This window comes from Chiloscyllium punctatum, unplaced genomic scaffold, assembly GCF_047496795.1.
Source record: "Chiloscyllium punctatum isolate Juve2018m unplaced genomic scaffold, sChiPun1.3 scaffold_167, whole genome shotgun sequence".
Lineage (NCBI taxonomy): Eukaryota > Metazoa > Chordata > Chondrichthyes > Orectolobiformes > Hemiscylliidae > Chiloscyllium > Chiloscyllium punctatum.
The window spans coordinates 206,243-234,120 of NW_027309901.1; the positions used below are offsets into that span (position 1 = coordinate 206,243).

The 27,878-nt window shown below is 43.2% G+C and overlaps 1 non-coding gene across 1 annotated transcript; it reads left to right on the plus strand.

Annotated features, from left to right (window-relative positions):
- Positions 1-3,333: 3,333 nt before the first annotated feature.
- Positions 3,334-3,406, plus strand: trnar-ucg (transfer RNA arginine (anticodon UCG)). Its single transcript has one exon. It is a non-coding gene; the product is annotated as a tRNA-Arg (tRNA).
- The last annotated feature ends 24,472 nt before the right edge of the window (positions 3,407-27,878 follow it).

Consider the following 27,878-nt stretch of genomic DNA (forward strand, 5'->3'; position numbering starts at 1 on the left):
TAGGACCACCGGCCTCTATTTTATTTTCCTCTTCTCGTGCGCAATTGCAACACAGTAAACGATCAATTAATACTGGGAAATGACATACACAGGCGTGTGAAAAGCCCAGTTTCCGTGGCAATTATGCAATGGTTAGAGATTACTTTGATTCAGGAGATAAGGATGGAAAGTGTGTTTGGGTAGAGATGAGGAACATTGAGGAAAGAGGAAACCAGCCGCTGTGGCTGACAAGAACACTAACAGTAACCACAGTGTAAAAAAATGTACAGGAAAAAATACCGCCTGTGAATGATAAAAGAAGGCAAGAATTATGGGAGACATTCATTTCCCTTCTTCCTCTCCCGTTTGAATTGGAAAGAAACTTTGAAGAAAAACAATTGAAAAGTTATATATGCCCCATCGAACAACGTGCGCTGTACCTTGGTCATTGATGACTGTAGATTAGAATACTTACAATATGCAAACAGGTCCTTCGGCCCAGCAACTCCACACCGACCCGCCCGAGCCCAAATGCATTCCTCTTCTTTAACCCCGTCAATATAGCGCGGCCACTTCAACAAACCGGTACATTTTTGGACTGTGGGAGAAAACCAGAGCAAGCGCACGCAGCCACGGGGAGAATGTGCAAACTCCACTCATAAAGTTGATTGAGGCGGGAATTGACCCTGACTCTGTGGCATTGTGAAACAGCAGCGCTCACGATGGTGTCAGCGTGAGATGGGACTGATTTGCCTTCTTTAATTGGGAAAAGATTCTGTCATCGTGAGCAACTGGAAAGACCAGTTCCTTCTCCAGAAAAAGAAATGAATATGTCACTAACCTTTGTTTTTTTCATGCCCAAGAATACTCAGATCAATAGCTCCCTTGAATACCTCTGCTGGTCATGTTCTCAAAGAGAACTAGCAAATTGCCAAGTGTGATTTTCCTTTGAATAAATAATTTTGACTCAATTTGGCTGCTAATATCTTTTCCTAATTTTATGCTTTTCTTCTTTTACATTAGTGTCTCGTACCTTACTAATGACAGCAAAGTTATGAAAGGAGATGGAAGCATTGAACTCAAGTCGGCCGCAGCTTTCAATGAGATCACGACTGATTTTGTCAATGTTCCACAACGCTGCGCATTCTGAAGTCATGGCTGATTGGTTAAGGCGATGGATTAGAAATCCATTGAGGTTTTCCCCACGAAGGTTCGAATCCTGCTGACGACGTTGTGAATGCTTTCCTGCTGGACAATTCAAAGTTCAGAAGGACTGTTTTGCAAACCAGGCCTGTAATTTGATTAGACTTGGGAAACTCGAGTTCTTCATCAGAAATGTTCCACATTGAACACATTACCTCTGTTTGTCTTTCCAGATACACTGCCCGACACATCGGGTTTCTGCAGTTGTTATTGAACGCCCTGAGCAGAAGTGCTGCTTTTGATTAGATTCCTTTAATCCCTGTCGTCTGTTCTCTGACTCTGGTCATTGTCAACACTTCCTTCTGCTTGTCAGAGTGCTCATTCCCCACCGCTCCGTCTCCAATCATTACAAACAACCGCAGGAAATTGCCACTTAACCATCTTTGTTCCAAAGTGAAACTCACCAGCCGAGGAATTCCCTCCACCAAACTGGACTTCTCATCCCTGGACATGGTGCAAGCCACAGAATTGTGAAGAGATACTGTGAAAATATTGTCAGTTGGAAGTTGGAAAAATGTTTAGGAAGCAAACCATATAATTTGGGCTCCACTTTGGAAATCTTGAGAAACTCTTTGGGAAATGGAATTAGAGGAGAATGAAGAAGAGTGAACTGTCAGTCCGAGTAGAGGAAGGGACATTGACTCTGATGTTCTTGGCACAAGAACTGATCTGAGAGATTGAAAGAATTCTCACTCCCGTACGTGAGGAATACAAACTTCATCTGGACTCTGGGACAATGAAAAACTCTGGAACACTCAAGACAATGTCCAAATATTTTCTAGGATCACTACAGTACGAGTACTATAGATGGGTCAGTTTTATCCAGTGAGTGCAGGAGGGCTTCCTGACACAGTATGTCATCATGCCTTCAAGGGAAGAAGTCACTTTCGATTTAGTACTCGGAAACGAGCCTGGCCAGATTTTAGATTTGGAAGTAGGTGAGCACTTTGGAGACAGCGATCACATTTCTCTTAGGTTTACTTTTGTGATGGAAAGGGATAGGTATACTCCACGGAGCAAGAGTTTCAGCTGGTGGAAGGGAAATTCCGATGCAATGTGGTAAGATTTAGGAAGCGTGGAATGGGGAAGGAAACTGTAGGGGGTGAGCACATTAAAAATGTGGTGCTTATTCAAGGAAAAGCTCCTGTGTGTCCTAGATAAGTATGTACCTGTCAGGCAGGGAGGAAGATATAGAACGCGTGAGCCGTGGTTTACTAAGGAAGTGGAATCCCTGGTCAAGAAGAACATGAAGTCTTATGTCAGGACAAAACGTGAAAACTCAGTTAGAGCGCTCGAGGGTTCCACTGGTATCAGGAAAGACCTAAAAAGAGAGCTGAGAAGAGTCAGGAGGAGACATGAGAAGTTGAGGGCAGATAGGATCAGTGTTAATTCTAAGGCTTTCCATAGGTATGTCAGGAATAAAAGAATGACGAGAGTTAAATTTGGGACAATCAAGGATAATAGTGGGAAGTTGTGTGTGGAGTCAGAGGAGATAGGTGAAGCACTAAATAAATATTTTTCGACAGAGTTCGCTATAGATAATGAAAATGTTGGCGAGGAAGATACAGAGATACTTGCGTCTAGACTAGAAGAGATTGAGGTTCACAAGGAAGAGATATTAGAAATACTGCAGAGTGTGAAAATAGATAAGTCAGCTGGGCCGGATGGGATCTATCTGATGTTGTACAGCAAATGCACTGCAGGAAGGTACAAATCAAGCTGATGCTAACAACGGCTCGTTTTGAGCCGCTAACTTGCAGTGAAGTGTCGGCGCCAATAAAAGGTGTCACGCATCTCGTCTAATTCCACATCCTGAGCTCGAAATGACCAGATGTCTCTCGCTGAGTTTCGGCAGGGTCTTGCTTAGACGACACCATGACACGTTTTCACTGGAGTGGATCATGAAATCGCGTCGGGATTGTGAATGAAACGATGTACACTTCCAGCAGAGAAGGAGGCGACCCTGAAGCAGGCAGCTGAGGACAAATGATTCTCCTTTGCCAGTGGAAGGCACTGCTTCACAAATTGGAAACTTCGAAGTGAAGCAGTGTTGGTGATTATCTTCGCTGCTTGTTCACCTTTTTAATTCTGATTCCGTGAAAGTCCATGGCATTACATATCGACATTCTGCCAGTGGTGAGCGTGTCTCTTGGGTCCGTGGCGAATTGGATAACGCGTCTGACTTCGGATCAGAAGATTGTAGGTTCGAGTCCTACCTGGCTCACGGGGAATGTCAGACTTTAACTGTGCCCCACATTGACGCTCCCTTGGGACGTCGCTTCTGTGCTTCCACATTTGGAACTTGCATTTATCATATTGTCCATTTCAAATTCCAGCTCTCCACAACGGAGACCTCTGTCGCTTTGGGGGTATCTTTCTGTGTGTCTCCCTTTGTGGGTGAAAATGAGCATGAGTTCCTCCAAAGAGTGACAAGTCGTTGTGGAAGTGTCATACATCTGCCCCATTATTGTGCCATTTAAGAACACAGGATAAAGGCATTGACATTTGCCCTTGGTAACATTAGAACACACGAGACTTTGGGCCAAAGTTGGAAACTGCGACTGGAATAGATGGATCTCTGATTAGCCGCAATGCACACAGGCGGAATGGCCTTTTCCCACTTTGTAAATCTACGAAGACAAGTTGAAAATAATCTGCAAGGAAAATGTTCATAAAGGGTGTTTTATTTACACCAAATACGATAGCATCTATCGCCTTGTCTTGTTATTTACTTGTGAGGATTCGATACTCTCAGCACCGTGGCCCGGATCGTATTCCCGCTCATGGAATGGTTGTATTGTTCAGCTAACATATCGGTGTACCAGTACTTCTGCCGATTTTCCGATGCTAGCAGGTCATTGGTTTTGTCCAAAACATTATGAATGTTAACATAATACAAATAGCTGCAGTTGCTGGGAATCTGAGCCAAAAACGAAAATTGTTTGCGGAACGCAGAAAGACTGGCAACAGAAACATCGATTTTCCTGCTCCTCGGATGCTGCTGTGCTTTTCCAGCATTTTCTGATCTAAAATCAGGTTTCCAGCATCTGCAGTCCTCACTTTTGCCTACTTCCTTCAGTGTCGCTGGTTCCCAATTCAAGAACTCCATCTCTAGCGGTTTCATGTCTGTACCTCCATGCTGTGGAGTTGAAGAGTGAAGAAAAGTAACTCACCCCCTCCATCTCTGGGGTAATTAGGGGCTGAAAGTGAATCGTATCACATTGAAGTATATCTACAAGCGATTTAATCTCTGTCTTTTATTGGGAACCATCTCTTTCATTGTAACCATCAGGAAAGACCATTTCGATCGCTAAAAAAAGAAATAAATATGTCACTAACCTTTGTTTGTTTCATGTCCAAGAATACTCAGATCAATAGCTCCCTTGATTACCTCTGCTGGTCATGTTCGCAAAGAGATCTAGCAAATTGCCAAGTGTGATTTTCCTTTCAATAAATAATTTTGAATCAATTTTGCTGCAAATATCTTTTCCTAACTTTGTGCTTTTCTTCTTTTACATTGGTGTCTTGCACCTTACAAATGACAGCAAAGGTATGAATGGAGATGGAAACATTTAACTCAAGTCAGCGGCAGCTTTCAATGAGATATCGGCTGATTTGGTCACTGCTCAACATTGCAGCTTTGTCTGTAGTCATGGTCGCGTGGTTGAGATGAATGATTAGAAGTCCTTTGGGGTTTCCCCACGTAGGTTCGTGTCCTGCTGACGTACGTTATGAATGCTTTCCTGCTGGAACAATTTCTACTCGAAGTTCAGAAAGCTTATCTTGCAAACCAGACCGGTAATTTGATTAGACTTGGGAAACTTGAGTTCTTCATCAGAAATGTTCTGTGTTTAAAGCATTATCTCTAAGAATGACGAGAGTTAAATTTGGGACAATCAAGGATAATAGTGGGAAGTTTTGTGTGGAGTCAGAGGAGATAGGGGAAGCAATAAATTAATATTTTTCCACAGTGTTCGCTATAGAAAATGAAAATGTTGGCGAGGAAGATACAGAGATACTTGTGTTTAGTGTAGTAGAGATTGAGGTTCACAAGGATTTGGTTATAGAAATACTGAAGATTGTGAAAACAGACAAGTCCCCTGGGCCGGATGGGATCTGCCCTAGGAAACTTCTGGAAAGCAAGTGAAGAGATTGATGAGCCTTTGGAATTGATCGTCAAATCATCGTTGTCTACAGGAATAGAGCCCGTGGAATGGAGCATAGCATATGTTGTTCTCTTGTGCAAAAAGTTTCGTAGAGACAACCCTGGTAATTACAGACCAGTGAATTCACTGCAGTGGTTGGTAAGGTGTTGGAAAAGCTTATTATAGATAGGATTTATGACCATCTCGAAAAGAATAATCTGATCAGGGACAGTCAGCACAGTATTTTGATGGTTAGGCCTTTCCTAACGAATCTCGTTGACTTTTTGGACAAAGTGACCAAACAGGTAGATGACAGTAACCCGGTTGATGTGGTGTATATGGGTTTCAGCAAGTTGTTCGATAAGTTTCCCCACAATAGGCTATTATACAAAATGTGGAGGAATGGAATTATGGGAGAGATTCCTGCTTTGATCAGTAATTGGCTTGCCAATAGAAAACAGTGCTGTAGTTGATGGAACATGTTCTTCTTGGTGTTCAGGTCCTGGCGCCGTAACACAAGGGTTGGTGTTAGGTCCACTGCTGTTACATGAGATCTAACCTTGCCAATCAGTCTCCCATGGGGAACATTATTGAACGCCTTACTGAGGACCGTATGGATCACATTTACTACTCTGCCCTCATCAATCTTCTTTGTTACTTCTTCAAAAAACTCAATCAAGTTTGAGAGACATGATTTCCCACGCACAAAGCCATGTTAACAATCCCGAATCAGTCCTTGCCTTTCCAAATACCTGTACATTCTGTTCCTCAGGATTCCCTCCAACAATTGGAGTATTCTTGGCAGATGCAGTTTCATGTAGGGAATGCGAGGTCATATACTTTGTTGGGAAGAATCAAAAGACACACTACTGTTCAAATCGATCGAAACGCCAAAGAAGTGCGGTGCAGAGGAGTCTCAGTGTTCTTATACATGAAACGAACAATGCTTAATCACATATTTATTTCTTGCTGGCAAAACAAAGCCTTTTCTGATGCTCACAATTAAAGAGATGGTTTCCAAGAAAATAAGACAATTAAGTCACCTGTAGAGTAATCAATTGCCAAGATATCCCTCGTGATGTTTTATGGGACATGTGGGATTTTTTTTTGATTTTGGTTCTCCAAACGTTTTTACAATGGAACCGAGAGTTTTAGATGGGAAGTTAAGATCACGCATGACTATTGCCATTTTTGTCACTCACACGCATTTTTCCACCTTGTACGATTTATTTCGCTTTGTGGTTACTGCGAGTGGGCTTGTAAACTACACATGCTTGTGAGTCCATCCCTCACTGTTCCTCAACTCCAGCCAAACAGACTTTACATCCTTATTTCCTGAATCAAGGTAATTCTCTAACCATTGCATAAATGTCATTAAAACTTCGGTATTTCACACGCCTCTGTATATCATCTTTCAATATCAATTGATCCTTTACTGTATTGGAGTTGTGCATAACAAGAGAAAAATAGAATGGAGAATGATGGACCTCCGCTTCATACACCCGTTATTGAAGCGAAAATGCAGATTTCTGCCTATAAAACGATCGTGGAACCATGTGCCGAACCCTCAGGAAACACAGAATCAGTGCAGTGCCACAGGGCATGTCAGGGACAGCACCAGAAGGACAACAGAAATGCTGCTCTAAGCTCCTATTTTGGATGTATTTCTAAATGAGCAACAGAGTGTGACTTGTGTTCCATCAGGAGTAACCTCACATAAGGAAGTAACCAGGGCTGCAGACTGTCATATCATCCGAATTCCAAGCCCTGGAATCAGAGACATTGAATATTCTGTGCATAACTGCAAGGAACAGCTGTCCAAGGCGTTTTTACAGTCCAGATGAAATTGTGAATGCATCTCTCCAGTTGTCAGCCTCTTTCTCCTATGTCGTGTTTCGTGCAGTCCATGCGTGGAATCTCGTCAACCACGTTTGAACTGCACATGATGGGTATTGGGCCTTGGATTCTCGTGAGTTGTTGTCTGAGTGAGGCTCTCGGTTTCTGTGCTGTTTATGTCCGAGTGTTCGGAGGAATCTGGATATCGTTTTCCAGAATTTGTTTTTAACACAGGGAAGCATGATTTAAAAATTACCACATAGCAAATCCACGTTGCGAACGTTGTATGCCATGCATTTGCGAATGAAGGTGGGTGGATATTGGTTCTTGGCAAAGAATTTGTGTGGGCGTCAGTCCAGCAGTCCCAACAAACGGCAAGGGCCACACATTCGGCTAGAATAGCACAACAATAATAGGACAGGGCAAGCAGAAGACAGGTAGACAATTCCTGGAAGCAGGGCACTCATCCACGGATTCCATCCATTGGACCCAATCTGCAATCCCAACAAACGGCAGCAGCAGGACTGAAACCAAATGAATTCGTACCAAAACATGAGAGCAGCGCTTCACAGGAACCTCTGCAGCGCTGAGAATGTCACCCAGAAAGGGACGAAAAGTCTGCAAACCATCTTCCTAGCGTCACCGAACTTTTCAACAAGAACTCCAGAAGCATCCGAACTTCACATCTTTCTGCTCCAAAACACTCTGCTTTTCCACAACAGAGAATTGCACACTCAACTACCGCGTGTAAGAAGAGAATTGCAGCCCCTACACGACCAAGGGCGGCAGTAAGAGCGAGGGGAAACAGCTGCCACTGTCATTCCACAGCTCCAAACGCTCTCTTTGAAAAGTACATTATCGCATTAATGTCAGGACAGCACTAGAATATGGGAACTAAACAGCCTGCGCTGTGTATTCATATTCTGGACAATGTGAGTTGTTCACAGTTTTCCCTGAAAGTGAGTGGACGTCCTTATTTCACCGCTGTTGTGAAGCCAGATCCTGCACTGAATCTGCTCCCTCGTTTTTTGTTGTTGTGGCTAAAAGGTGGGCAATCGCAACGTGAAACTTTGTTATATTTCACTCATTTCCTTCATTCCTGTCCTGGTGATGGAGGCTGGAGATTGGCTCGCTCGATCAGATGGAGGCACCATCGCATTGTTGACCTAATTTAATCGAGAATATAATTGGTAATATTCACTTTGCATGGTACATTTTTCTGTTTTGTTTAATGTTACTTGAGCACTTTCTGTTCCTTGGCAATGCACTAAATCTCCATAATGTCGGGAAGCTCCGTTTGGAATTGCTTCGGTGTTATTTGTGTGAGCAGTTCTTGACATTCACGTCACGCACTGCCCCACAGACAGACGTAATGAGTTTGTGTGTCTAATAATAATTCTGCCTTTTGAGTTTCGCATCTGGTCCACGTTAAGAGCTGTTAGTTTTTTGATTCACTGGAGAGTTGAGGGGATAACACGATTTGTGAGATTCTTTTTTAGTCAACGAAATTATTTGATGGAGAACTTGAGAATGTACCAAGGAGAATGGCCATTGTCCGTAAATGTCTGGAAAACATTCCTCTCTGTGTCATTTCAAAACATTATGCCTCATGAAAAAAAAATAAAATTCAAACACGCTGACTTAGTAACAAAGAGCATGCGTTTGTGTAAGTGGTCTATTCAAACTGTTGTCAGGTACTGGAGTGTCACAGAACCGCCGAGAATGGAAGCAAACCTTCCTATCCACCTTACACCTTACACCTTACATTGAACAGATGACCGTAACTAATCTAAACATATTTGCCAATATTTGTCCCTTATCTCTCCGAACAGTTCCTGTCTGCATACGCATTTAGATGCCTTTGAAGTGTTGTGAGTGCACCAAACTCTGCCACTAAATGTGGCAATTTATTCCACACGCACAAAAATGTCTGTATTAAAAACAAGTGTCGCTCACATCCCTTTCAGATTGTACTGCTCTCACATTAAACCTGTGCTATCTCACTTTAAACTCACGTGACTTCTGAAAAAGTGTTGATTGACTATGTTCTCTGCTTGTCTACCTCATGATTTTGTAAACTTTTCCAAGGACATCCCTCAGGCCTGAAGCTCCGGGAAAAACTGTCGACGAATATTCAGCTTCTCAATAATGCCCACACCGTGCAAACCTTTCAAATCGTTGTACATATTTTTGTTTAATTATGCTAAGGTATTCAAAGAAAGTGCCAGGGGAAATTGCCTGAGGTGAAGCGATGCTGAAACATTAGTTTTGACAGGTTTGGCGCTTAGTTATCGTCAGGGAGCTTCGCCGAGTGGTTTAATGTCGGTAAAAACAATGAATGCAGATGCTGGAGACCAGATTCAGGATTAGTGGTGCTGAAGAGCGCAGCAGTACAGGCAGCATCCGAGGAGCAGTAAAGTCGACGTTTCGGTCGAAACCCTGTATGAAGGGCTTTTGCCTGAAACGTCGATTTTTACTGCTCCCCGGATGCTGCCTGAACTGCTGTGCTCTTCCAACACCACTAATCCAGAGAGTTGTAATATGCTGGGTTTAGGATCCAGTCTCTATTGCGTCTTGGGCTTGAAACCAAACTTTGCAATAGAACAACTGCAGGCAGCTTTTTATGACAGAACTACACAGGTCCTGATATTGCTTTATGGGTGTGTTTGTTACTCCCCTGGTCTCTCACCCTCTCTGCGATAAACACGGGAACATAAGCAACGGATTCTTAAAATAATGAGAACTACTGCTGTCCACATCCTCTCGATCACTGTGCGTTTGGATGTGTACACGCACAATTTTGCTGCCAGTTGCTGTGTCTCAAATGGTCAGAGCATTTGGCTGAAATGTTTTTTGTCCAAGCCCAAAAAGAGCACAGAGCCTCAAATATTTCACATCAAGTATTGAGATCGACGATGTACTGACAATACAACCACGGGAACTCATCCATGATTGACCCTGAGTCCGCAATGATTGAGACGGTCACGTGCAGCAAAATGTGACCCCACTCTCTACAAGCCCCTGCTGCCAACAGAAAGGGGCCACTGTAGTTTCAATCAGCGGCTTCCTGCCCAGCCCTGGGACACAGCTCATGGAAACTCCTTCCTCACGAACGTCTGTTACCGTGTGAAAGGGTAAAACATTCTAATTCAACTTGGAAATGTCTTCAGAAGATTGTTCCTGTTTTTAAAATATTTTATAATCAGAATTCCTTTCTCGAATATTAGAAGTGGTAAACTTTGTAGGCAGGTAGAACAAAGAAAGTGTTGATTGTGAGGACTCTGTCTCTTCAGCAGATGGGATTCCCTACACTCTAATCAGAAATGATTTGGTTTCCTGAGGTATTTTCCCGATTGATTTGCAGTCTGCCAGAGTGTCTGGGAATCACTTCGGTGACCTAAGGATCAGGGTCAAAATATGAAAATATTAACAGAGAATCGAAAATCCCGGGCAAGGCCTAAATGGATTGTAATGGTCTGAAGGAATAAATCTGAGAATTGAAAGACTTGGGATAATGTTATTTGCAATTGGGAGGAATGAACGAGATTTTTGAAAATTGCCATGTCAACTGAATTAAACTCAGTATGAAATGATAAATTAACCAACACCAATCCTGTCTTGGTACGCTCAGTCGGTAGAGCTTGAGACCTTTAATCTCAATGGTGTGGGGTCGAGACCCACGCAGGGCACTGTTGTTTGTTAATAGGTTTGCCACTCTCCTTTAATGTTGCAAGAGCGAATTCACTGGCTGAGTCAGGTTTTGTTGACACATGTTTTCCTCCGTTTTTGATCATCTCTTGGTTTCTGAGTGAAAACTATCTCCACTGTACTGCAGGTGCAAGAGACAAGGTTATCAGTTCAGCCGAATATGCTACAAACCATGTCGCTTCCAAAACGTGAGGCTCCATTCCAAACGTGCCCCAACCAAAATGTGCAGAGACGTCGAATGCGAATGGCCACATGACAGTGTCAGCTGCATGTCAAATGGTGCTGCAATAGAATTAACTAAATGAGAATGCTCTGATGGAAACCGAATGGAACTCTCCCTGAAATTTTCCCAATTCACTTGGTAAATGATGCTGTGCGTACCCATATGTGTTTACGTAATGAACAGCTTATTGTCAGGAACAGGGGTAGGGCTGATGCAGGATAGTGAGGTTTCCGTGTGGGTCAGAAGTATTTTTTTCGAATAGAGAATTCAAACGTCCACAGAGCAGACATAGCTGATTGGTCCAGGATCAGACTTTTCCCTTCTGTTTCAGTACCAACAAAAGAAATTGCGGGAAAATCTCAGCAGGCCTGGTAGAATCTTGGAATGGAAAACCGTGTTAAGTCTTCAAGACCAGTGACACTTATTACTCCATGTCCATTTCCGTCTACCTATTTTATTGAATATTTCCTGACTCTCAACTTTATACTGAGTTCCCCTTTTTTACTCCGTCTCCAAACATTGTCCCAGTCTCAAACTTTAATAGCAGAACTGTTCCATCTCTCACCTCACCGAGTTATGGGAGGAGGACTTCGAAATTCACGATTAACTCTGTTTGTATTTACTTAGATACTGGATGGTCAGAGACCCGAAGGCATCGGAGGACAGTTAGAGCTTTCAGCCCATCTGGTCTACCCGCCATTCGGTCATGACTCATATATTTCCCAAACCAATTTTCAGCCTTCTATCTGTGACACTTAGCTCCCCTGAATTTAAGATCCAGTCTTTTTCCCAGAGTGTGAATGAAACTGTCCCAACCGTCTTCACATCTGCTGGCAGCTGTTACACCGTATCTGTGTGTGATCGAGCTCAATTTCAGTCCCACACAGCAAACACGACTGTTCTGATCAATGCAATCCCCGCTGCATGACAGATCGATCGGGTCTCGGACCCCACGGTTTTTCTGTGAGGCAGTAGCTAGCTCCTTCACCAACCACGGCAGGGACCGGTGCTTCAAAATGTGGGGACAAAGAACGATAGGCACTAGAGTTTGTACAGGTTAGGTCGAAAGGCATACTGTCAACTTCAGTGGAGTCCCTGCTTCAGAGTCTGGGTTTGAATCGCCCAGGCCTGGATAAAATTCCAAGTCAGGAAATCAAGATTTATTTCTCTTCTTGTGGCTACTCTGAATGAAAACCATTTTCTGCTTCAATAGAGAGCGCAGACCCGGTTCTGCCAGAAGAAACCCAGTGATTGATTGCATCCAACAGGAATCATAGAGTCATAGAGATGTACTCCAAGGAAAGAGACCCGTCGTTCACACCTGTCCATGCTGACCGAAAATCCCAACCCAATTTGGTCCCTCTTGCCAGAACACGGCCCATATCCCTCTAAACCCTTCCTACCCATATACAATTTCAAATGCCTATTAAATGTTGCAATTGTACGAGCCTCCACCACATCCTCTGGCAGCCATGGCAGCACATACACCAAATAAATTGTCACTGCAAATCCCGTCTAAGGATCTCGCCCTTCTGAGCCGAAACTATCTCGCTGTTCATTCAATGTCGCTATGTCTAATTCTTGGAACTCCCTCCCTATCGACATCATGGCTGTATCACTCTGTTGAGCACTTCGAGGACGAAATAAAGTAACTTACCATCTCAATCTCTTGAGTAATTATGGTTGGGCAGTGAAGCCTATCCCAAAGATTGACGTGCATTCTCCAGAATTTCTTTTGAAAAAGCTGCAGTTTCCAAGTGGACATCCGAAAGTGGTCCGGAACAAAAGTGAAGTTTCGAAGGGAAAGTACGATAAACTGAAAGTCAATGATGACTGAGATGAAGGAGACAGAAAGTGAGTGAGGAGCTGTTGGTACAAGGATCAATGTCAGTGCCCAGGGTTTAGCTCTTACTGCCCACTGTTAAGACCAACTCACACACCACTCCTGGTAAATTCACCACAATTACCCTGGTCTCTTGGAATGAGTTTCCCTCTGTGCACATTCAGGCGGTAAATCGGCCCCGAGAGGATGAACGCATACTGTTTATCTTGTCAGGTTAAAGAGGTGAAGGCATCAGTTTGAAATCAAAGCAAGAAGGGATTGCTTCTTCCTGTACATTTTCAGTGTACAGTCACCAGCTGTGAACTTCTTACCTGCACAAACGGAGTTGACATAAATTCTCATCGAGCAGCTTTATTACAGAAAAGTAGTCTGATTAACTGTGATCAAATACTTCATTAAATGCCCTTATTGATTTGAAGAACCGTGTCTGTGGTTTCGTCAGTTAAAGCATATGGTAGTAACTCGACGTTAATTGTGTCACATGCTGTCAAATGTTCTGTACATTGAAAGTTCATTGTTTAAACTTCTTGTAAAAGCTGCATTGTTTATCCAACATCGCGAAAGTGATGGCTCAGCATGCTTCTTGTGTTTGAGCTCAGACCGTTATTATTTCGTGCTCCCAAGCCCTACCTCCTGATGTGGACCCATTAGTCTATGTTCTATCCTGCTCATTCAACGCAGAGTTCTTTTTACTCTTTTCGACAAGGATTTGTCTATCTCTTCTACTATTATTCTCCGTCCGTCTTTTCAAGTTTTTTGGGAATAATGAAGAGACGCAGGAGACACTGCAGACTTGCAGGACAATGTTGTAGTAATAACACATCCAATGAGATAATGGCTCTCATTGTCTGCTGTCACCATTCATTGATTTTCTGCAAATGGCAATAGCATCATAGAAATCCTATAATTGGAGTGAAACTGCTTTTTTTGTGGTCTATTACGAATACTATTTAGAATTGTAAAAGCTCATAACGTTTTGAGTGAACAAATGTCACCTGATCTCAGACCTAAGTAACACAGACATTACTTGGAGACTGGGAGCCCAGTTCTACACACTCTGGCCGGGGGTGGGGGGTTGGGGGGGGGGAGGGGGGGTGGGGGCGGAGAAATCCACGGAACAGCCTCCGATTTTAACACTTTTCCAAGAGTATAAATGAAAAACGAGGGATATTTACAGTCAGAGAGTGGGAGAATGTAGAAGAGAGTGAGATGGTCCAGAGAGACAAAGGGACACAAACAGAAATTCTCCATTCACAATGGCTGCTCCTGACATAAAGGAGAAGAAAAAGGTAATGAAGGCCAGCCTTTCACCAACTCAGGGCAACAGCAACAACATTACAGCCGATAAAGGAATTTAGCATTTTTACAGATAACGTCTGTTTGCTAATGAGCGATTCTGGTAAGTATGCTGTTTTGCGAAGTGAAATTGACAATTACCCAGGCAATAAAACAATAAAAATCATAAGTAGCCTGAATCTGTGACATGAAACAATAAATCCTTTTGTCTCCACAGATGCTGTCAGGCCTGCAGAGTTTCTCTGTCAATTCCTTTTGTTGATTCAGATTTCCAGGAATCACACTTCTTTGTTTTATGCTAGTCTGAATCCCGTTTGTGACAATACTGGATTAATTGCCAGTTCCATAAAAATTCCCTGCTTTGGGAAGGTTGTCAACAACATAAACGGTCAGAGGAAATCCCCCATTGCTACAGCAGTGAGACCACTGAGTCCTCAACAGTAGACTTCCACGGAAAGTGAAATATGGCGCTGCATGTTTTCTCAATGAATCCACTTTTACTTTTTTCATTTGTGATCATTTTAGCTGCACATTGAGTTTATTTCTTTCTTCCATTTCTGTCAGCTTGGAAAAGGCCTTTCTGCCCATCTGCAGTGCGGGTCATTGGACATTCATCTTTTCGAGTCCAGGAGCTACTATTTCTTGAAGGACCTTCTACACTGCATCTCGGGTGGGGTGGGTGCGAGGCTGTACCACTATATTCACCTGTCTATAGATATCAGAGAAGGGTCTATCTATTCCACACCACCAGGCTTCCTCATCCCTCTTCTGAACCTTGGTTATTATTACCCTTGCCATGGCACCTCCTTCTTTGATAAGAGGAAACCGATATCCCGTGTCAGGCGTACCTGTAGCTGTGATGGATAGTACTCAGTGCCAGTAACTGGGGACACAAGGATCTCTGTGTAAATATTTATTGCCTTATTTATAGTCTTCCTGGTTACCAAACGGGCATGGGTGGCATGTAAAGGTCAACTTAACATCCTTGGTTAAGATTACCGTCTGCTGTTGTATCCCAGACACCCCTGCCTTCACGACTCGTACTGCCATGCAGCCCCATATTTCTGAGTCTTCTAACCATTACTTACACTTTTTTGGATCCGGTGTGGTCCGATGTCTCCTCAAGTTCAGCTACACGTTTGCAACGGCTGGCGTGTATCAACGTGGCTCTTTCTGCGATCTTAACAGCTGTCTGTGTTGTAGGGAGCCCTTGGAACGGTCCCAGCCAGCTCTTCGCCTTCATGCTTTTGCTCCTGAAGTTTTCACCACTATCCAGTCTTCAGGTTCTCGATTGTGCATCTTCCCTTCTGCTGATTGGGGTAGTGCTGCCCTTCTTTTGATTCTGTATTTGAGACAGAAGTATGGAGAGTTTTATACCGTAACATAATATCTCGTCCTCACAGTGGTCTGTTATCTGTTTTACAGTCGGTCTTGGCCAATTCCTGTATTGGGCCACCTTCCAAACAAAATCTCAAACAACCTAATATTTTCTCTTCCTCTCCATCATATACATTAGCACAATTGGAAATGCCTTTGTCCATGTCACCTCTAGTTCCTCACAACATTTTGCCAATTTATTTTTAAGGATAGTTTTCTCTCTTTCCACAGCCCCACCGCTCGCTGGGTGATAGGCACAAAGTTGCCTCACCTTTATTCCCAAGTAATCACTGATCTGCTGTAGGGCAATATTTTTTTTAATGGCTTTCCATTGTCGCTGCTTAGCCTTTCAGGGATGCCCCATCTCGGAATTATTTCAGTTAGCAAAGCCTTGGCTACTGCACTGGCATCCTGTTTAGACGTGGGAGCACTTCCACCCCTTGGGAAAACATCAACTATTAACATACATTGCTTTTCCCTTCGCTGGGTGTTAGTTCAATAAAATCCATCTGTAAATGTTCAAAGGGTGTTTGGAATTGGGGGTGATCGGCCTGATTCATTTGTATTCCCCTCCCCACATTATTAGTGGCACAGATAACACATTATTCACATTATTTTTATGAGTAATGAGTAAATCCCTTTCTGTACCAGGGTGCTGAAATATTGTCGTACATCCCCACTATTGACACATGGTCCTTACCGTGTGTTACTTTGGCATAGAAAGGGAATAAAGATCGTGGTAGACAGGGTTTCCCACTGGGGCCACACCACACCCATTCCCTCATTCTGCACCCTGCCCTTGTCCATTCACGCTTCTCCTTCGATGTGGCCTGAGACTGTAACTCCTCTAAGTCTGCTTTGGATTACAAATATTTGACATACACATGCCAAACTCATCACTTGGCGCCTGATTGGCTGCCTTCCTTGCCGCTCTGTCTACGTATTCATTGCCTTGAGAAATTGAATCATAATTTTTCCTGTGGGCTTCACATGTACATACAGTGACTGATTTAGGCAATCGGACTGCTTTCAGGAGGTCAGAGATCAGGCCATGGTATGTGATTGGCTTTCCAGTGGAGGTCAAGAAGCCCTTGTTTTTCCACAGGGATCCAAAATTATGTACAACCCCGAATGCATATCGGCTGTCGATGTAAATATTCACTGTTCTTCCTTCGGCTAATTTACAGGCCTCAATCAAGGCAATCAGCTCTGCTGCTTGCGCTGACAGATGAGAAAGAAGTGATCCTGCTTTGACTACCTCGTGGGTAGTTGCTACAACATACCAGACACTGGCGTATCTCTTTGCTTCTGAATGCTGAGCTATCCACAATAATACGCCGTATCCAGATTCTAAATTGGTGAATCCTACACGTCTGGTCTCGAGCTTCAAATGTCATTAATTACAGCGACACAATCATGTGGGTCTCCGTCTCCTTCTGTGGGGACAAGACAAGCAGCATTAAGGACGTTACATCGCTTTATCGTCATGTTAAGCTTCTCCAATAGCATAGCATTGTATGTGAGCCAACGTGCAGCCGACATGTGTGCTGTGTTTTGCTCAGAAAGCAGTAAGGATACTGCATGTGGGACCAGTCGGTTTAATTCAACAAAGCCGACTATGTCCCTGGAATTACAACAGCCAGTTCAAATGCAGGCAGGACACGAAGGTATTTATGCACTCCTGCCGTTACGGGATCTAAGTTGAGGTGAAAAATAAGCTACTGGCCTCAATTTTCCACACATAATTCTGCATCAGCACAAATGTCATGCAGACACGCTTCTCATCCACTGTTTGTACAAAAGGCTTGTTTGGATTTGGAATCCCAGTGTCGGTGTAGTTTGGAGTGTCATTTCAATTCAACAAAGGCTCTCTAGGCCTCAGGGGTCACTGCAACAGACTCTCGCTCTGCAAACCTAAACCATGAACTATGTCACTTTTAGGCGCCGAAAGGTTTGCGTAATGCGGGTTAAACATTCTAAGTAGGATCGCATGACCGAAAAGGATAACAATTGTTTCTTCATGTGAGACTTTGAATTTTGCTGGTTTGCTTGAACTCAGTCTTGACCAATGGCCTTTCCTTGTTCAGATATTAAGTGACCTAAGAACTTCAACTGTTTTTCCACAGGTTGTAGTTTTGCGAGACTAGATGGCAGAGCATCGCAAGCCTACCTTTCTCACATTGTTTCTCTGTTGATGCTGCGATTAAGCATTCGTTTACATACTGCAGAAGCGCTGACACCCCCCCCCCCCCGGTTAAAACAAGAGTCTCTAGACTCCTGTGTAGAGACTCGTTAATTATGGTGGGGACTCACAGTAATCTTGAAAATGTCACGTGAAAGTATACTATTTGCCTTTGAATGGAAAAGTGAACTAGAATTGACTGTCGGTGTGTAACGGTACACAAAACAAGGCATTTGCTAAATCCACAATAGAGAGCCATTTACATCCGGTGGAATTTGAGCCAATATAATACAGGGGTTAGGAACATTTTGGGGTGTGCGGAACAACAGCGTTCTTGATAACCTGCAGGTCATGAACAAACCTCCATTCCCCCGATTCACCTGGAATGTTTGCCTTTTTGAACGAAAAGAATGGGTGTTCTCACCAGTGATTATTCACGGGGATTATCACTCCAGCCTATAAGAGAGTTTCAAAGACTGGAGTAATTTCTTGCACAGCCTCGGGTTTTAATGGCTCTTTTGCTTTGCAAGGACGATGCTCAGACTTCGGGGTTATTCTTAAGGATTCGTATGAGGCTCACATCGTGTTTCCCTTTTGTCCTGAAATCAGTTGGGACCCTTCTTAATCTTGGGTCCGAGACATCTACCATAGGTAAACGCCAGACGACACTCCTGCCGTGGATTACCTGGACTGCACGGTCTGCCTGAGTTAGCCAATTTAGTTTCTTCCTATACGCCATTATAACTGCATTGAATCAGACACCCACACCGATCCTGAAGATACAATCTTGCGTTTTTTTGTGCCTGTAGTACCCATGGTCCCAAAATCTGATACCTGTCGCTGGATGCCTTCGCCAATGATCCGTGAGGAAAAGAGCCTTCCACGTGAAAAAAAAGGGTCTACTTACCGTCACAGATACTTAAAAAAGTTTAAAGTGACAGCACAACTGTGATCATTCCAATAAAATTCGCACAATAACAACTGATCTGGTTTAACCAATCTCCTGAACCAATCCTTCTCTTATGATTTGTCAGGACCATCGCGGTGTATGTTTGCTGTGCAGTGCAGCATAGCTCCAGCAAGAAAAGCTGTGCTAATGGGATTAACATGGCTACTTGCTTCCTCGGTGAGTGAATCGCTCACGGAAACTATCGCTCTCTGACATGCATCAGGGCTGGTGATTCGTATTTTCCAGCCTGCACTGTTAAATCTTCTTTTTGTATTACCTGCAAGCCCGTCGGGGTACTGTGCAAATCGGACCCCAGTCTCACTATGAGATCCCGAGACATCAGATTTAAAGTACAGAATTCCAATCACAGAAATGAGAATTGGAATGTTTCCCCATTACTGGTTTGGCACAATAGGGGTGCGGTAAATCTCTCTCGTGTCACGGCTCCTGAGGCGCCCATTATATTCAGGAAGCTTCTGTTCATCTTTATCTCGTCGACTCTTTGAACTGCCTTGATTTATGAACTGAATATGTTGCCCTTGTATCTTCCAAAAAAGTAAGAGGTGCACCTTCCACATATAACATAGATGTAAGCATTGACTTATATGCATCATCGTTGTACTGAAAATAAAGTTCACGCTTCACAAACTCAGTGCTCAGTATAGAGGTGGGACATGTTTCAGTGCCCCTAAGGTTAGTAGTAGAGATGAGCATAAGCGAGTATTCGTTGCCAAGCATAAAGCAATGAGGCTTACCTGTAACTTTGGGGCTGCCCACCTCCACCTCAGCCTTCCTCCACTGGTCACCCTGCTGCCCAGCCTCCAGGGCTGATTGAGGCTGTCTGGGCGTGCACTGCCTCACTCAGTGGTTCATTGCTCTGCAAACAAAGCACCCGCCAGATTTACCCATGCCAGCACTTCTTTTCATGCAGCACTGCCTTCCAATGGGCGGCAGGGTGGCACAGTTGTTAGCACTGCTGCCTCACAGTACCAGAGACTCGCGTTCAATTCCCGCCTCAGGCGACTGACTGTATGGAATTTTCACTTCTCCCTGTGTCTGCGTAGGTTTCCTCCGTGTGAGCCGGTTTCCTCCTACAGTCCAAAAGTGTGCAGGTCAGGTGAATTGGTCATGCTAAATTGCCCCTAGTGTTAGGTAAGGGGTAAATGCAGGGGTATGGGTGGGTTGCGCTTCAGCGGGGCAGTGTGGACTTGTTGGGCCGAAGGGCCTGTTTCCACACTGTACGTAATCTAATCAATGGCTGGGCGACTGTTTGCATCATAGTAAGCTGAGTTTTAAGTGTTTGCTTTTCCATCTTTAATTTCCGTTTTTTCTTCTCTTGAGCCAGAAAGTTTTCAGCATGTACCGCGTGGAGTTCCATCAAATTCAGGTTTCCCGTGTCCCAGGTAATATATTGGCAAGACGCCTCATGTAATGGGCGCCTCATAGCTTTTACATATTCCCTTTAAAGTTCAATTCGCTTCTTCTTATCAACACTTCAAGGTCAGTGGCCTGAAACATTCGAGTTCCTTTCCAGATATGGAGTTGTTTTTTTCTCTAATTCCTTGGCTGTTGATATGGTAGTTTGCTGGCCTTGTAAGTCTGCTATTAGTTTGGTTTAAATATACATAGATTTTCTTTCTGTCTGCAACACTTCCCCTCTGCAAAGTCAGGCCCTTACTATTTTTGTTTCCCTGTGCTTTTATTGGTTTCAAAAGAAACTTTAATTTTCCATTGCAATGGACATCACATTATTTTCACAGGTCGGTGCAACATCGAGGGCCGATGTGCCTGTCCTGCACTGTAACGTTCTATGTTGTAAGATACATTTCCTGCTGGTTTCCGATGTCTCTCCTCACTGTGGAAACTTCCAGACACATCTTCCAGTGATTTGTCTGCACTTCATTCAATCCAGAAAACTGTCGTTCCGGCTGAGAATGTGATCTCTCGACAATGGAGAGAGGAAAACAGAGTCGGTGACAAAGCTGAGATCACTTAAGTTCTGTCCCGAATCTAAAAATTTACCGCAGTCTTCCAGTGTCCTGCAACTTTAAGATTGAATTGTATACCCAAGCCATCATACCAGTCTCTGGTCTGCTGCAGTTCTTCTTCAAGGCACAGCGCAAGCTGGAAGATCGGGCAACTCATTTTCTCCTGAAAGACCATGTAGATTTCAGGACCCAACATCGAGTTCAATCATTTTGGATCCTGTCTGCCCTCTTCCACATTTTTCACCCACCCATACATCCCATCAGTTCCGAACACGAGTCACTGGACTCGAACCGTTCACTGTCCTTTCTCATCATAGATGGACAAGAGCTGCTGATTTTGTTCAGACATTTTGGCATTTCATCAAAGAGCATTTCTTTTTCCGTTGTAATCGCAAGACTGCAAGAACCGTCTGATTGCAGGAGAAGTTCACAGTAAATGAAAATAATGCCAAGGGCTGGCCCATTCCCATTGTGAAGGTAGATGAGCTAAGCTGGGGCTGTGTAACTAAGCACAGAGAAGGCTGAGTGAGAAACTGATTGACATGCACATATTATGAAGAGGATAGATATGTATGACAGGAATAAGGCTTTTCGGGAAGGAATAATAACCAGTGACATCGATGAAAAGCAGGAGAAAAGCCGTTTAGAGGAGATTTAGGAAGAACGCTTTCACCCATAGAGTGTTGTTCATCTGGAATTTCTTATTTGAACGTGTGGTAATGCTAAGTGTTCTGAGGACATTGCAGCAGTATGTAGCCGAACACTTAAAGATCCAGAGCACACGTGGATAAGGACCAGATACTGGAAAGTGACACGAGGTCATACAGTCGTGAGATGGGTGTCCCGAACGAAATCGTTCTAAGGCAAACTTTTGTGGTGAAAACTGGGTGAGACCGCGACTCTGTGGTGCAATGGAAAGCGCGTTGAATTTCTAAGCCTTTCTTAAGACTGCCATTCAAAAGTTGTGGATGCAAATCTCATCATAGTCGAGTTTTAGTTTATGGTTTGAAATGTGTTCAGACCAGACTCGGCTGCTCATCTGCAAAACCTATAACATTCATGCAGAAACCCAACAGTCTCGAAATGCAACATTTTCCTCACAGCGATGAATAACTTCGATGTCTGTTTATGGTAGAGATCGATAAATATGTGTTAGCCACTTGGCAACACGATGATTTTGGATACGCTGGAAAAAGACATAAAAGTGCTGTGTGAGCTATGATGGTACAGAATGGCGTGACGGGGCAGGAGCGGTGTTAAGAATGGCCTACGTCTGCTCCTTTATGCTTGAGTCTTTTCTGCCCCAGTTTTTTAAGCAATCACAATGAGAACAATGTGAATCTACACCAATTAATATTTTCTGTCTCACCTCCACTTCGCTACCCTCCAAGCTGGAATAGATAGCTCCTGTTTCAGGTTTAGGTCAGACAGTGGAGGATTCTCACAAGTTCTCTGTCAGGCTGAACATCCCTTCATATCGGTTTCCAAGTGGACACATCGAGCAAGCAATTACATGGTTGCTGGCGATTGAAGGACAGATTTCCCTCTTCCGGGTCTAGAATTCTGGCCAAGGTAATGAACGTGAATTTCTGACATTTTGAAACTTACTCTGGATTCTTGCGACTTTACTAATTAAACTATAATGCAATTTGCCCTTGCAAAACATGATTAATTTTTCTCTATTTATTTAAAAAAAATATGCCACGAGCCCTTGGATGTAGTAATGCAGAAGATTGTTGACGTTGTGTACAGTGTGGGTCATTGTGCCGTATGAACATTCCAAAAGATGCTGGTGAAGTACCAGTGAATCGAATTCTCTGGCAAATTAATACCGATAGAAGGAAAATCCCAGCACAGTAGCGACATAACATTGCCTGTGATCAACGCAGGAAGCCACGGTAAATGAACACAGAATTCAATTATGACTATTTTCACCACATTTTACTATTCATGTTCCTGAACCTGATGCTCCATAATCGATGATCCATCATCAGTATAACCTCCTCTACGCTGTGTTTCATTTCAGATAGTCAGCAAAAAAAGTAGTAATTGGTTTGAGGGGCCCAGTGGTAAGATCATTGATCATCAGTACATGGCAGCTCCAGTGGCACAATTCGTCAGTTTGATGTAATTGCACGACAGACTGGAAGTGCGTAAGGTGCCAAAGTTGCACATTCGATTCTCGCTAGGTGTTGGTTTTACTGATAGTGACCAGAGATGATTGCAACTTCAAGCTGAAGAACAGTTCAAACACCGAATATTACACCGCAATAAAGTTCATTTTGGCCCTAACATTGCGTCGACCTGTGATACCAATCTGACTAGTATTTTACCAACATAATCCGCAAGTTTATACAATGACCATTTCATTGCCCTGAAAGTTGTTGAGTCGACGAGTGTTGAAGGCAAGGCGTTCAGCACCCTTACTATTCACTGATAAAGGAACCTACCTCGGTAACTATCACCCCCATTTACATCGATGTGCCCTTGTGCCAAAATTACCATTTGAAGAAAAATGCCTTCACTGTCCACTTTATGGCAACCTCTGATCATCTTCTATGTCTCTCTAAATTCACCCCTCAAACTTCTTGTCGCTATTAATAACCGCCTCAAGTCCCCCAACCTTTCCTCGTAAGACCATCTCTCCATAGAAGGCAACATCTTAGAAAATGTCCTCTGCACCCTTTCCAATGCTTTCACATCCATCGTATAATGTGGTGACCAGAAATGCACGCAACTCTATGAGTGCGACCACACCAGATAACTTCTGGAGCTGCAAAGTGATAATTTCACTCTGAAACTGAATCACTCTCCAAGAATAACTAACACACCGTACTCCTTGCAAACAAACCTGTCAACGTGGGTGGTAACTTTCCGAATTTTATATACATGGGTACCGAGATCGCTCTGCACATCTACACTTCCAAGAATTTAACAATTAGCCAAGAACTCTTTATTCTTGTTGCTCCTTCCGAAGTAAATTATCTCACACTTTTCCACATTAAACTCCATTTGCCAGCTCTGAGGTCAGCTCTGCAGATTATCCATGTCCCTCTGAAACCGTCAGCAGATATTGGCACTATGACAATATCGTCGATCTTAATGTCATCTGCAAACTTATGAATCCATCATTCCATGCCCTAATGCAGGTCATGTATAAAAATGACAAACAACAGCGGGCACAAAAAGGAACCTTGTAGTACACCATCAGTTACTGAACTCCATGATTATCATTTCCTATGAACTGCCACACTCTGTCTTCTTTCAGCGAGCCAATTTCTGATCCAAACCGCTAAACCATCCTCAATCCCATGACTCTGTATTTCATGCAACAGCCGACAGTGCCTTACTGAAAACCATATCCACCACATCAACCACTTTACTCTCATCCACCTGTTTGCTCACCTTCTCAAAGACCTCAATGAGGTTTGTGAGGCACAACCTGCTATTCATAAAATCGTACTCACTATCCCGAATCAACTTCTTCCTTTTCGATGATCATAAATCCTATCTCTCATAATCTTTTCCAAAAATAAGCTGCAAGAAAGCTAAGGATCACTGTTCTATAATTACCAGCATTGTCTCTACTCCACTTCGTGAAGAAGTGGACAATATTTGCTTAACTCGGGTCTTCTCGCACTAATGACATAAACACTGACGAAATAAAGCTTATAGTCAAAAGTTCTGCAATCTCCTCCCACGATTCGCAGAGAATCCTCGGATACATCCCATCAAGTCCAGGGAACAAACCTATTTTTAGACTTTCATGAAATGCTATCAACTCCTCTTTATGAATGTCAATTTCGTTTATTCTAATAGGTTGCATCGCAATACTCTCTTCGACAACATTGTCTTTTTCATTTTTGATATGATAAAAAAATACATTCAGCGTCTCTGCTATCCTTGGACTCCGCTGACAATTTCGTACTTCTGTTCTTGACAGGCCAGAATCATATACTAGACATTCTTTTATTCTTGAACTATCAACTAAAAGCTTCAGGATTGTTCCTGCCAGACAAAGACTTCTCCTGCCTCCTTTTCGCTCGAAGTAGCTCTCTCTTTAGGCCCTTCCTGGTTAGTTTTTAATTCCCAAGCGTCCTAGCTCAGCCTTCATACCTCATGTTTACATACGCCTCCTCTCCTTCTTCTCAAGAGATTCAACTTCTTCAGTAAACCCAGCTCATGTGTCGACCTCATATTTCCTGCATGACGCATACATACTTACCAAGGACATGCAGTAGCTTTTCCATGAACAAGCTCCATATTTCAGGTGTGCACAACCCTTGAAGTTACTTTGCACATGCGGTGCATCTTAACTCTTGCCTAATCGCACCATAATGGCCTCTCTCCCCGCGATACCTCATGCTCTGCAATAAATACCTATGCCTATCCATCACTAAATAAACAGAACCGAATTGTGGTCACTATCAATAAAGTGCTCACTTACCTCCAAAGAGAACAGCTTTATGAGTTCATTACCCATAAGCAAATCCAATGTGGCTTTGTATCTTGTTGGCCTGTCTACATGCTACGTCAGGAAACCCTCCTGCACACATTGGACAAATACTGACCGATCCGAGGTGCTGAACCGATAACATTTCCAATCAATATTTGGAAAGTTAAAGCTCCCGATAACAACTACCTTGTCACTTTTGGTCCTATCCAGAATCATCTTTGCAATCTTTTCCTCCATAAATCTAAAACATTTTTGTGGTGATCTCTCCATTCCTGATTCTAATCTCAGTACATTCTACCTCAGCAGATTCAGTTTCGTCGTCACCAATATCCTTTTTGCTAGCATAATACTGTCCTTGACGAATAATGCCACCTCTCCCCCTCTGAAACGACCCTCCTGTTCTGACTGAAAAATCGAAACTGAGGTACCAGGAACAACCATTCTCTTCAGTTCATGTCTCTGAAATGGCCACAAAATCGAAGTGCCAGGTAACAACCAATGACACCTACCTTATCCCAGATGCTTCTGGCATTGAAGCAAACACACTTCAAGCCACCTTCATCCTTGCCAGTACACTCTTGGAAACCTTAAACGCTATTTCTGACAAAACCACTCACAACCACCTGCAAACTGGAGGTATAATTCAGCTTCCCACTCCGCAGCTGAATTCGTTCAAACTCTCATGAAGATCTTTGGCAAATTATCCCCTCAGGGTATTGGTACTCTTCTAGTTCAGGTGAAGACCATCCTGTTTGTAAAGGTTCATCGACTCCAGTATGAGCCCCAACTATCCAGGTATCGGAATCACTCCCTCCCGTATCATCTTTCCAACAACATTTTCAAATGCTCTCTCCCGACACTTCACCTCACTACGACGTAGAATGGGCAACAAATCAGAGAGAACAAATCTGTTTGTTCTAGATTTAAGATGTCACCCTCGATCTCTGAAATTCTGCCATACATTCACATCACGTTTATTACCGATGTTGGTGCATATGTAGACAATGACTTGGGGTTGCCCACCCTCTCCCTTAACGATCCTGAAAACATGATGCGAGATATCACAAACCCTGGGAGCTGGGAGACAACACACCAATCATGAGTCTGCCCGATATCAACAGAATCTCAGTCTGTTCCCATCGATATGGAGTCCCATTAAAAATGCTCTCCTCCTCTCTTCCCCACCCTTCTGAGAAAAAGGGCAAACTCTGTGCCAAACACCTATACCCAATGGCTTTCCCTCGGAAGTCATCCCACCCAAAAATAACAAATATGGTATACATGTTACTGAGGGGCACGACCACAGCAGATGCCCGCACTGTCTGCCTGTTCGCGTTTCGGTTCCCAACTGTATCCCATCTATCTATTTCTTGTACCTGAAGTGTTACTGCCTCCCTATAACTTATCTCAATTCCACTCAGACTCCAAATGATCTGACATCAAGCTACAGTTCCCAAACGCAGTTGCCAAGGAGAAGGAGTTGGGTGCACTTCCCGCAGATTTGTATATCTGGGACATTATTGAAGACCCTTACCTCTTACATTCTACAGAAAGAAATTTCAAAGGTACGGCAATCCATTCCTATTATTGTGAATATATATATACATGTATATAAAAATTTGTGTGCACTTGCATGTATGCGTGGGCACATATATATTTAAAAGTTGCAAAAGGAAGTTGATTGAAATGGCATTTGTTTTTTAAAAAATGATTTTGTGGAGTGTTCTGTCCTTAGGAAATACCTCAGTTACTTACAACCAGCAGAAATACTCCCTGAGCGAATATCCATCTCTCAATAGAGATACAGAGGTGACTTTTGAAGATGTTGACGTTTCTAATATCGCTGATCCTGTGCTGTGTTAAATTCTGGAAAGGACGTTTGTTTGGTTCATGTTACTTATTTTGTTGCAACCTTGCACAGGCCATTAAAACAATCCAAAAATTATTAGATTTATCTCCTTGGACAATGTTGTCGGCAAAACTGAAACAGAAATGGTAAAGATTTTTGAAGTACTGCTTTAATGATAATAGGATTCAAACAGGAACATTTTTCGAGTCTTGTCACTGGAAAGTGTGGGGGAGATGGGTGAGCAGCAAATGGTCTCACTCCCTTCTCTGTGATTGCAGCCAAATGTCCAAGGCAATAGACGAAAAAAAAGGTGCATTCCATCAACAGGTTAGTTCCCACTCACTATAGTATAATTTCGCTTTGATTGTCGCCATCGTATAAAGGGTCAGGTGAGTGGGGAGCTCGGGATTCTGATGGTAAGTTGAGACATTGCGATAATTAATCCCACACTGTTGGCATCACTTTATATCATAAACCAATTATGCAGCAGACTGAGCTTACCGACTTCCCTTTAATGCTGAGCTAACAGAAACAGCTCAGTTCTTTTACAATTTATGGAAGTTCACGTAGAACAAGCTGCTAAACCTTTCTTCAAAACCAGCACTTTCTACACTTAGTCATACACAGTTGGAGGTGATATGTGGTATATTTCCAATTAACGTTAACCAATTAGAAATTGTGCACCTAACGCTGACCTCACCCGGCCGACCAGACTTGGTGAAATTCACTCATTATGTTTCTGCACGCACTTTTACAAATACTTTAGAGTCAGCTTCTGACACATTTTTCCTGAAAAATAATCATTTTCGATTTCAATTACTGTAGAATGAAAGAAAAGTGTTCC